Raw genomic sequence first — 11561 nt, forward strand, 5'->3', positions numbered from 1 at the left:
AAAAATATATGAGATAAAAGTCATTTAGACAAAAAAGGAGAACTATAGAGGCTATTTTATATCCCTAAGGACATCTACTTCCTACCATCCACCCGATTCTTTCCACTTTTTACCTACAACTCTTTACAAATACAAATTACCACCGCACGAGATCAATGGTCTTCCATGTCTCTATCATTTATGCTATTTAAAAAATGTTATGCACGATGTACTATCATCTTTATAACACAGTGGATGGCAAGGACTGTCCTTTTACATGCACAGAGAAGAAATAGCTCCTGGCATTAGTTATTTCCCAGGGAGCATTGTTTTCTCCATATTTTCTCTGCTACAAGCTACTCATGCTGCTCTTCCTCTTACTCTTATTTCTGTTCAGGTCAACTCCAACCTCCTCATTCATTTCTGTATTATCCATTTACTAGCTTCTATGAGCTTGCGCATATTCTGTCAACAAATTACCCCAAGCCTTTTGCCTTTCATATTATTGGGTTGGCCAAAAAGTTCATTTAGTCTTTTCTTTACAGTGGCCCTAGTGGTGCTTAGTTGTCTTTAACTTCATTTGAAACAATTTTATTAGACTTTATTATGGCAGCTGTAATATCAGCGTGCATTTTTTAAAAATCTTATCAAAACTGGTGAATTTTTGTGCAGCCATTTTACTACTGAAGATGGAAGAAGATATGCAACATTTTTGGTGATTTATGCTTTATATTTCAAGAAAGTTAAGAACCCAACTGAAATGCAAAAAAGATTTATACAGTGTTTGAAGGTGCTGTGACTGATCGCATGTGTCAAAAGTGGTTTACAAAGTTTCTTGGTACTATTGACATTTTGGACAAATAATTGTTTGCTGTGGGGCTGTGTTACGCACTGGAAAATGTTTAGCAGCTCCCCTGGCCTCTACCCTGTATAAGCCAATAGAGAGAGAGAGATGACATACTCAAAATATCCAAATCGATAGTTATTGGTGAAATGAAAAGTGTGTCTTTTATTTTATGGAAAAAACTAAATGGACTTTTTGGCCAACCCCATAGTATATCTTTACCTCATCTTTTTTTTCTTTCATTGTCTCATCTCTAATTCACAAATCTCTCAGTTGAATTTATATCAGTATATTACATATGAATGGTTACAATTTTTTAAAAATATTTTTTCATCCTCACGCAAGGACATTTATTTATTGCATTTAGAGAGAGAGGAAGGGAGAGAGAGAAACATCAATGCAAGAGAGAAACATCAATGCAAGAAAGAAGCATCAATTGGTTGCCTCCTGTATGCGCCTGGACAGGAGATGGAACCTACAACCTAAGTACGTGCCCAGACCAGGAATCAAACCCAGAACCCTCTGGTTATGGGGATGACACGCCAACCAACTGAGCCACATTGCCTGGGCTAGTTATGATTGTGAAGTATAATTTACTTATAAAGAAATTTAAAGAACTGGTGAATGTAACAAATCCATCTTTTCATCTCCATCCCAATGCCACTACAATTTGGATCACTTATCTCTTGCCTGGATTGTTGTGACCACCTCCTCATTTTATTTCAAGCTTGACTTTTCCTGGATAACCTGTTTCTCTCATGACTCAGCTATCCATTTTCCTATTCCTTCAGTTTGTTAAAGGACCAACTGCTTCAGACACTCCCACTGTTCTCAGTCACTAAAAAAAATCTTTTTGCAGTTCACATTACTCACTTAAAGGATTCCATCTGCAATATCACCAAGCTCCACAATACCCTTCTACCCTCCCTTCCCCAAAACTTTCAGTTCTACTTTGTCCCAGATTCAGCCATTATTCTCAATGACGTTAAAAACGATGCCGAAGAATGTTCTACACCTTGACCTTCCTCAACTCCTAAAACCTTCATTTGTACTTCACCCACACATAAACATATATATATATATATACACACACATACACGTGCGCACACACACACACACACACACACACACTCAAAAGAGGTCATCAATTGGAAGTGCTATACCACTAAACTGTAACTTCAGAAACATTTCTTTTTTTTTTAACAACTACTTTTTTCCTAGTTCTATGCCTGCTCTTCACCTCCTTTGGGCTTCACTTGTCTTCCTCCACAATTTATATCTGTCCATCAGGCATTTTAGGACTGCCCTCTCCAGAGTATCATGACCTTCCATTACATTCACCATCTATCTCCCCAATGACAGACGATCTTCACCATCTGTTTTTTCCACACCCACACACTGGGTGTTAAGCACTACCAGAAGTTTATGAAATTGTTTACAGCTGATTTAGTCTAAATACAACCCTCATCTCCTTGATTAATCCAAATCATTTTTATATGTAAGTACTTAAGCCCATCAAATAATCTATTTCATAAAACTCCCTCAAATCACACCTCCTCTATCTATAATCAAATCCCCTTTACAGCTTCTAAAGTTCTGTATCTTCATCCATTTGTTACTTCTTGCCTACAGTTTTGGACAAAGAATTGTTCCTCCTTCTTAAAATAAATGTCTCAATACCATTCCTACAGTCCATTTTTTCCGTATCAACCCAATCATTTCAGTTCTTTACCCCTATGCACTTTGGCCTCTGAATTGTTCTCTTGAAGACAAAAATAAACTTAAAAAAAATTCCATGTACCAAATCCTATGACCCACCACCTAGGTCCTTATCCTCTCTCTGGCAATGACACTTGAACCACCTTTGGTTTATACACTGTATTACATATCTCTACTCTGGTCTCTAGCTGTTTCTTCTTTCTCCAATGACTAATGGTCCTCTTCTTAACTCAAACAGTGGATATTTTCCCTCGTTCTGTCCTGGAGATTTCTCTAACTCTCTCCCCATCACAGTCTCATCTCTTACCACTGCTTCTACATTTTCATTCCTCATGTGGTAATCTTCCTCCAGCTCCCCAAAATATTTAAACTATCACCTTCTGCTAATCTATTTCTGAGAAATTAGAATATAATGATTTTTTAACTAGACCTTCAATTAGTGCTTCAATTAACATCTCAATTATCAGTCCAAATAATTTCATAGCCATCAGCATCCTACCAAATTCAGAATTTATCAACTCTATGTACATACCCCCAAATCTCCACCGGACCTCTTTCCTCAGCTGAATCCAGTATTTTTAATTCTAGCTAGATAATTCCCTTCGGATACTTCCAATGGTGTCTGACACATTGGTCAATGTGTCTTAAAACTAAAGTAGCCATTCTTCCCCACCAAATAGTACCACTAACCAATCCAATAATTTCTGTTAATGGCACCACCATTTTCACAGTCACCCATGTTAAAAGCCCTAGAATTTCCCATAACTGTTCTTGTTCACTATTTCTCCAGTTTCCCAAAAGCCCATTTGTTGTTAATTCCTTCAGTTCTCTCTTTGAAGTATTTCTTATATCTGTCCCTTTCCTTTTATTCCCATTATCACCATTCCAACTTAGACTCTCAATACTTCACACTTTTGTCATAGCCTTCTAGCTTTGTCTATTAATCACTAAGTTCTCTCCACTGAGGAATAGGGGGACAGATCATCATCACATTAGTGTTCTTAAAACCACCTTATTCCCTCACTCAAATAACATCAATGATTCCTCACTGCATAGTGAGTCAAGTTAAAACTCCTTAGACTTCAAAAAAATAGAAACTACTCAGTTGTCCAAGAATTATGGAATGGATAAATACACTGCAGTATATTCACATAATGGAATCCTACAGAGTAAAAAAAAAAAAAAGAGAAAAATAATGAACTACTGCTATATGCATCATGGATGAACCTCACAGACATATGTAGAGCATATGAAACCAGACACAGAAGTATGATTCCACTTACATAAAATGCAAAAACACACAAAACTACTCTGTTGTGATAGAGGTCAGAATAAGTTACTTTTGGTTGGAGGAGACATTAACTTGGAAGAGACACATGAAGAAGCGTCTAACATGTTGGCAATGTTCTATATATTGAACTTGGCGGTGCTTACCTAAAAAAATTCATTAACCTGCACCCTTGAGATCTGAACACATTATATCTCAATAAATATTTTTAAAACCAGTTTAGTCTGGACTTTAAGATGTTTCAACTACTTTACAGCTTTATTTTCCTCCCTCCATTCATCAACATGAACCCAAAACTCCGGGTAATCTGGACCACCAATCTCTAAACATATCCAGAACTTTTCTCACTGTCACTCATAAAACTCCCTCCTTTTGAAATGCCAACTCCCACCATCTTGCCTACTATAATCCTATTTATCCTTCAAGGTCTAAGCTACACACCAATTCCTCCACAAAGTTGAACCTGCCATAGTACCTGTGTCACAGACAGACAAGCCCACGTTTTTGTCCTTGGATAAACTCCTAAAGAACATAAATTGCATCATATATAAACATGCATCTCTCACAATGCCTGCCATGGGCTCTTGAACAAAGTATACAAAAATACTCTCTGAATGAATAAATTCTGCTGTTCATCAAAAGCACCCTTCAGTGTAACCCAACCTTCTCAAACCCATCTACCACCATCACCTCAACTCACAATTTATTCCTCAATTTATACATTTAATCATTCAACAAATAACTGAGGACCTATTATATGCAAGAAACTGTAACTACTTACTCTAATATACCCCACTAAACTACCCAAAAATGCAATCCAATTTTAGCTATTGCCTTTTGAATCTTTCCACAACTCTACATTTCCAGTCATCTTCCCCTCTTCTCTCCATCCAGTCACATCCCACCCCATTTCGAATCTTCCTGCAGCCAACTAATTTGAGTCCTTAGTTTCTCCGGTAGCCTCCTAACTAAGCTTCTCACCTCCAATCTTATTCTACCACCACACTGCACCCAATCTACCCTGAATGGCATAGCATATTATCTGAATAAGTCATCTAATATACAGTCCTTGATTCAATTCTCAAAAAAGTTCAATAGCTATACTTTAGTGACATGTGTTAACATACTTTAATCCTCAAATCCTTGCCAGAAGGTATAATAATTATCAATTTCCTGTTGAGAAAACGGAATCTCAGAAAGCAAGTAATCTCTCAATAATCACAGCATGGGTAAACAGATAGGTGGATACTAAAACCCATCTTCTGTATGCTTACTCAGCACGACACAAACTATCTTAGCTTTCAAGGCCATCCACTTTCTACCCAACCCCAAATAACTCTCTTTCTACCTTATATCATATTATGCTCTATTCATGAACTCTATGTTCCAAACTACAGGTGGTTGGTGATCAATTATCTAGTTAAGTCCTGAAATCAGTTTGAGTGATAGCCATCTTTCTTCTTTTTAGCCAAGCAGAATAGAAAGCATGTGAGTGCATCTAACATGGTAAGGACTGTTATTGTTACTGAAACTTTTTATTTTATACATACACACAAACATTCATACAAACATACATTAGGTGAAGACGTAACATGTATTTCTTACTGCAGGTCATAGTAAACAATTTTAAAACTCACTATTCTCCACATATCCTTGGCTCCTCACCTCCAAACCTTTGATTTTGCTTATCTCTTGGGTTGGAATGCTCTCTTTCCAGTAATTTCAGTCAGTCAGGATCCTAACCATTCCTTCCAAGCATAGCTAAAATACCACTTCCATGCCACTAAATGTAGTCTCAGATTTTCCCTTAGTTAAATGCTTTTCTACTCCCTTTTACTTCAGTAACATTTGGTATTTTTCTTATGACACATTCGTGCTCTTGCTTTCCTCTAAACATAACGTGTCATATATTAATCTTATTCTTCTTTCAGAATCATGCTTTCTATCAGATAACACTTTTCCTTCTCCATCTGCTTATCTTTTACTTTATTCCTAATTTTCTAACATCTATAATGGTAGATTTTACAGTTGTTAAACAGATTTTTTTTCATTGTCTCTTTAGTAGACTTTTCAATTCATGCACATTCAGGGGTGGGCAAAAGTTTGGGAAACAAGTTTTATTCTTGTATTATTATTTATTAATTATTGTATTATTTATTTGTATTATTTGCTTTACTATTAGTATTATTATTATGTATCCTTACTTATGTTTTATCTTTTAGGTAATAATTGCTGGTAATTTAACCTACTTTTTCCCACCCCTTTATATCTGTCAGTCCCATTACATCCTTTGTAGAAAAAGACTGGTTATAAATAAATAAATTGAAACAAACAGAAAACTTATAATTTGGATCTTCTAAATTATCTCAGATACTTTCTCATTCATTCATTTATTCATCGGGCATGTGACTACTGGACATATGCCCTCAATTCTCTGTCTATTCTATTCTGTAATTCAGAAAGCAGCATTGAGAAAAGCATGCAAGAAAATGCTAGAACAAAAAAGCCAAGTTGACTCATGCTCTTCATTCACAGAAACCAAGCAATCTGTGGGGTACAAGCTCAAAAAAGGAAAAACTAAGTTACACTAGACATAGATGGAAAAAGAAACCCCCCCTCAGTTGTTCTGGAGTGCTCAAAATCTGCCCAGCAAAAGTGGGTTTGAAAAGGAACAAATCAGTAGGAGTAGCTAAAACGAAATAGGCAGAAAGCATTCAGATAAAAATAGATCAGGACTCTAGGTTCATTCTAGGGCTGCAAGAGAAATCTGGAGCAATTTAGTTCCTCTCCTGAGATCCCTAAGGAATCCTTTCAAACATCTTGCTAAAGTATGGTACGCTGCAATCCTTTCCCCAAACCTTAGCCAATATCCATTTCTATTGTCTGTAAAATGCATTTGGGAACTTAACCATAAACTATCTTGTTCACAGTAACAGAACTATTAACAAACAAAACCAGAATTTATTTACTCATACATATTAAAATCAGTGTGATCCTCTTTATTTACTTAAAGAGGCCAGTACTTACTCATTTATTCACTCCATTCATCCAATCATCTGATGCATTTACCAACATTTATCTAGTGTCTAACTACTACATGTGAACTGTCACCAACATTCAAAATATTTCCGACTTCCTCTCTAGGAGTGTTTTCCAAACTTCGTTAATAAGTCAATCCAAAAAAAAAAAAAAAATGCCCTTCCATTTCTGTGACTCAGTGAATTTAAACCAAAACTATTCTTTATTCACTCTACTTGATATCAACAGATCTTCAGCATTTCTAAAAATCAGTCTTTCAAACTCAAAAGACTTGTCAACAATGAGACTATTCAGAATAACAGTATACCCTGTATTAGTTCCAACTGTGCCATCCTTGAGGGATTATGAACTCCTAGAGGATAGGGACCATGTTTTACTCACCTTTAAAGGCTCCCTCCCCCAACAGAAGACAAAAGGTACTCAATAAACAGGTAAATTGTATAGACGTGCTAAGAGGCTCAGGAGGTAATTCAGAAAGGTGTTTCAAAAAAGTTCTGAACACTACTCTGAATACGAATATGATATTTTGAAAATATATTTTATATCAAAATATAAAAATTCTCATCAAAGGTATACTTTTGATATTTGTTTTAAAAATCAATTTCTGTAATTTTACACTGTTCCTGAATTAATTCAAACTATCGTTCTGTTCCTAAAAGAATATAAGTATTATAAATTCCTTGAGAGAAGAAACTTCATCTAACACTTTATTATCTTAAAAATGAATTAAACCAAATCAGATTCTTAAAACAGCTAAAAATCTCTAAGCAGCCATTTAAGCCTGAGGTAAGAATATCCAAATTAAACCAGTCCCCAGCTCCAGAGCAGATTTACTCAGATTAAACTAGCCTCAGATTGGACTAGAACCTTTGGTCCCAACCCTTCAGTGTTTTGGCAGGACTGTTAACAGTTTCATCTAATTCATTCTGTCTTCTTCCCTTAAATCAAAACACCTTGCCCAGTGGGATACCCCGTGTGTGTGTGTGTGTGTGTGTGTGTGTGTGTGTCACACATACATTTTGTCTGCAATACCCCCATAGTGCACAGCAATTTTACACATTCCCATTATTACTAAAGCAGTGAACACTACTTTCAACCAGTCAACAAGTATTTCATTAAGCCCTTAAGAATCAAGCTGCTGTGAGTGTCCCCAGTGATGAAAGTAAGTCTCAGCTCTAGAGCATATTACAATCTAGCCACCATTTGCAAAACAGAATAATGTCCATAAGCAAAGACAAGATTTAGCAGTATGTCAATGCTCTTTTTAATCAGAATAAGAAAGCACTCAAGAGATGGAGTTACTTAAACAAGACTTCCAAAAACAGGAGCAAGCTCTTTCTAGTCTCCCAATCTCAGTCAGACTGACTTGGCAATGTTGCAGCTCATACACAAATTCCAAAAACCAGTATTTTATGAATGTTCTAATATGAGCAACATACCTTTATCCACCATATTTAGCAACATATTTGTGGCTTAAATATGCTAATTTCTTTATAGCTTGAACAAATCTCAGTCTCACCACTGTAATTTAAATCTCCTTCACATCAACCATATCCCATCTAAATGTCCACAGAATTCTTTACCTTTTCTACACCCTCCCACAAAATTATCGCCACCTGCTCATACCCTGTCCCTCAGCCTCTTCCCCCTTATCACATTTCCGCATCCCTCCCTCCACCAAAAAAAAAAAAAAGAAAGAAACACATATCCACACCAATCCTTCCTGAAAACCTAAGAATTGCCATAGAAGCATGGAAAGAACAATAAAGGGTCATTTTATTCCATTCAATTCCCCGCACTAAAACTCTACAGAAGACTGTCAAAGAATACCGCTGCGCAGTTGACCTGGTAACTAATTCCAAGATGAACTACCATTGCCAAGCCACTCCTCCTCATCTCTCACCAACAACCCTTATGCTGCAAAGATGTTTTTACAACCCACTTTTTGTTATAGGTCCACCCACCAAACTTCTCTTTATTATCTCACCCAATATTTCCAGTCTAATTTTAAATGCTTTCTCTTTAAGCATATTAAAGACATAAAAATACAGAATAAATAAGTTAAAATAGTAATTATCAAAGGTTGAAAAGGAGAAGCAGGAAGGGGCTAATGCCAGTGACACAAATCCTTTCCCTTCATAGTAAGAAGACTTTTGACTACTTCATAATGTCATTTTAATCAACCAGAAAATAACTGTAATGTGCAAATTATTTTTGGACCTCAAGAAAAGCATAAGAACTAGAAAAATTAATGCTTAGACATAGTAGATTCTGGAAAGTGGAACTGCAATTGAACAAGTGAGATTATCTATTGCTTTTCATTATACACTCCCTTGGTACAATTTTATTTTTCAACTATGCACATGTATTAATTCTTATTCACATAATTCATTTAATTTAAGAATGGAAGAAAAATAATAATGACATACTATATTTAAGCCCACAACTTACAAAAAATTTTTTTAAAAACCTAATACACAGTACCAGTGAGGGGGGAAAAAAGACCCTCTCATACTATGATGACAATACAAATGTAAAATATTGAATCACCTTATAGTAATATATAATGTACTGACAGTTTCCCAAATTAAAAAAAATAATCTGGATTATTTCTGTAAGAAAATATTAATAAAAGCCCCTCTCCACTCTAATGCTAAATTATCCTCCTTTAGACAGCTGTTAAATGAACGATTGAATCTTTCCATTCCTTTCCCAAATTTCTTTCCATCTTCCCTGTTAACCCCTGCACCCTCTACTTCCATAAAAGGACTTTTCATACTACCCTCTCCTCAGCTGAATTAATATTATAATGTAGGGTATATACAAGTCTTTCTTAATAACCAATTTTCAGGCAAATAAAGCTGATTCAAAAGGTGAATAAAGCATTAAGAATATGGTTCTAGCACAAAGTTTCCTACTGCAATCAGGTCTAGTGTGAACTCAGCAGCAAACCCAATAGGTCTTGGTTCATTTCCTGGTATAAAAATGCTAATACTCCCTCCAACCTGGATTTAGAATGATCCAGTCTCTTCAGGTTCCCCTAGACCTTAAGGCAACGAGTCCTGACCTTGCAACCTAAGACCAAAATAGATATTCTAGATCCTTCAGTCTGCTGAACTACATTCTGTAGGCTGATGCATTTTCTCCAATACCACCATGCCTCAGTGAGAGTATATACATTCAGGAACTGTGAATGGCAAAAGGTCTGCCATCAACCCTGGAGTTATAGAACCAATCCAGTCAATTACACTAATCTCAGCTACAAACGGAGCCACCGAAGGGCCACCATGCATGGAATCCCCCCACCATTAATTATAACCCTGTGTACTGAAATCCAGACTGCATAATACGGCACTAGTTCTCCTAGACCAGTTACGCTGAGAGGTGAAGAAGAAAACTGCCAAGTCAAGTAATTTCCATTCCAGCATTTGCCAAGACAGTATCTGTCCAGCCCCTGGTAAGTAATAACACTTCAAATGTGCAAAAACCTAAACTCCATGGCCTAGAGAATACCTGTGGGCCAGGTGTTTCCCTAAGATCTGTTTCGGGGATTCTCACATTCACTGGTGCACGTCTAAAATGTCTCTGACCAATCTACAGACTAAGATCTAATTCTCAGTGACCCCAACCACTGCCGGGACCCACACTTACCAGATGTCATCTACAGAAGAGCCCAAACAGGTTCAGAACTAGGCCATCCTGGCCCATCTGGAATAACTCTTTAGCCCTTGGGCCAACAATAATTAATTCTCCTATACTGTCTATTCTATCATGCATTCTCTTCATATTCTCTAATATTAACACTCCCTCTTGCTTCAAATGCTATTCTTTCTATTCCCGGAAACTCCTTATATTCCTTCCTTCCCTTCCTTAGATACACTTCTGTTTTTTCCATAACCAAATACCTAATATATCTGCACAATGAACACCCTCCCAGAATCCTCAAGACTTCTTCACAGCCACCCCCTGCATTCCTCCACCTATCCGACATTCTTCGCCCCAATCTCTCTCCTTGTACACACTCCCACTAGGTTTCCTGCAAGGATTCCCTTTTCTCCAACCCCTGCCCTTCCTTCTCCCAAAGAACACTCAGGCAGCAACAGTGGCTGAGGCCTGCGGTGCATAAAGCACTGCACCAGGCACGGTGCACAGAGACCTGGTGTCTCCCCAGCCTTTTCACACCCACACCGAGCACCCTCTGGCCTCCCAGTGCAAATATTCCACCTTCTGCCCTACCTCTGCCAGCCACCTCAGGCCTCGGAGGCCGCCTTCTCGCCGCTGCCACCCCCGTCATTATCCTTCCTCAACCCCCCAACCCACCATTCGCGCCCTGCTTCCTGTCCCCCAGCCTGTTCCTGCGTTCCCCCCGGCCGTGGCTGGTTCCCTGGACACCCCGAGCGTCGGCACGGCTCGCTCCCCCCGGGGTCAGGCCATTACCGCCGCGCGCTGCCCCCGCGCGCAGCCCCCTCCCCCTCTCCCTCCCTCCCCTGGGCCCGGGCCTGCAGGCCGAGCGCTTTACCGCGGGCGGGCGCCGAGTCGCGCGGTCAACGACTGTAGACGGCAGCAGCTCCAACCTTTCTAGGGACCTTGAGAAGAGGGGAATGGGGGAGGGGAAAGAACTTTTGCTGTAGCAGCTTCGGCAACTGCTCCCACCCCTGCGCCTTTCTCCTCTTCCTCCCCCTCCTCCTCTTC

General features: G+C 38.3%; 1 protein-coding gene across 1 annotated transcript in view; it reads right to left on the reverse strand.

Annotated features, from left to right (window-relative positions):
- ZNF148 (zinc finger protein 148) overlaps positions 1–11560 on the reverse strand; it is a 136221-nt gene extending 124661 nt beyond the window's left edge. The window contains exon 1 of the mRNA XM_090266102.1: positions 11389–11560. The gene's annotated coding sequence lies outside the window, so the exon portion shown is untranslated. The remainder of the gene's footprint in view (positions 1–11388) is intronic.
- Position 11561: the final 1 nt, after the last annotated feature.

This window comes from Furipterus horrens, unplaced genomic scaffold, assembly GCF_987537825.1.
Source record: "Furipterus horrens unplaced genomic scaffold, mFurHor1.1.pri manual_scaffold_1, whole genome shotgun sequence".
Lineage (NCBI taxonomy): Eukaryota > Metazoa > Chordata > Mammalia > Chiroptera > Furipteridae > Furipterus > Furipterus horrens.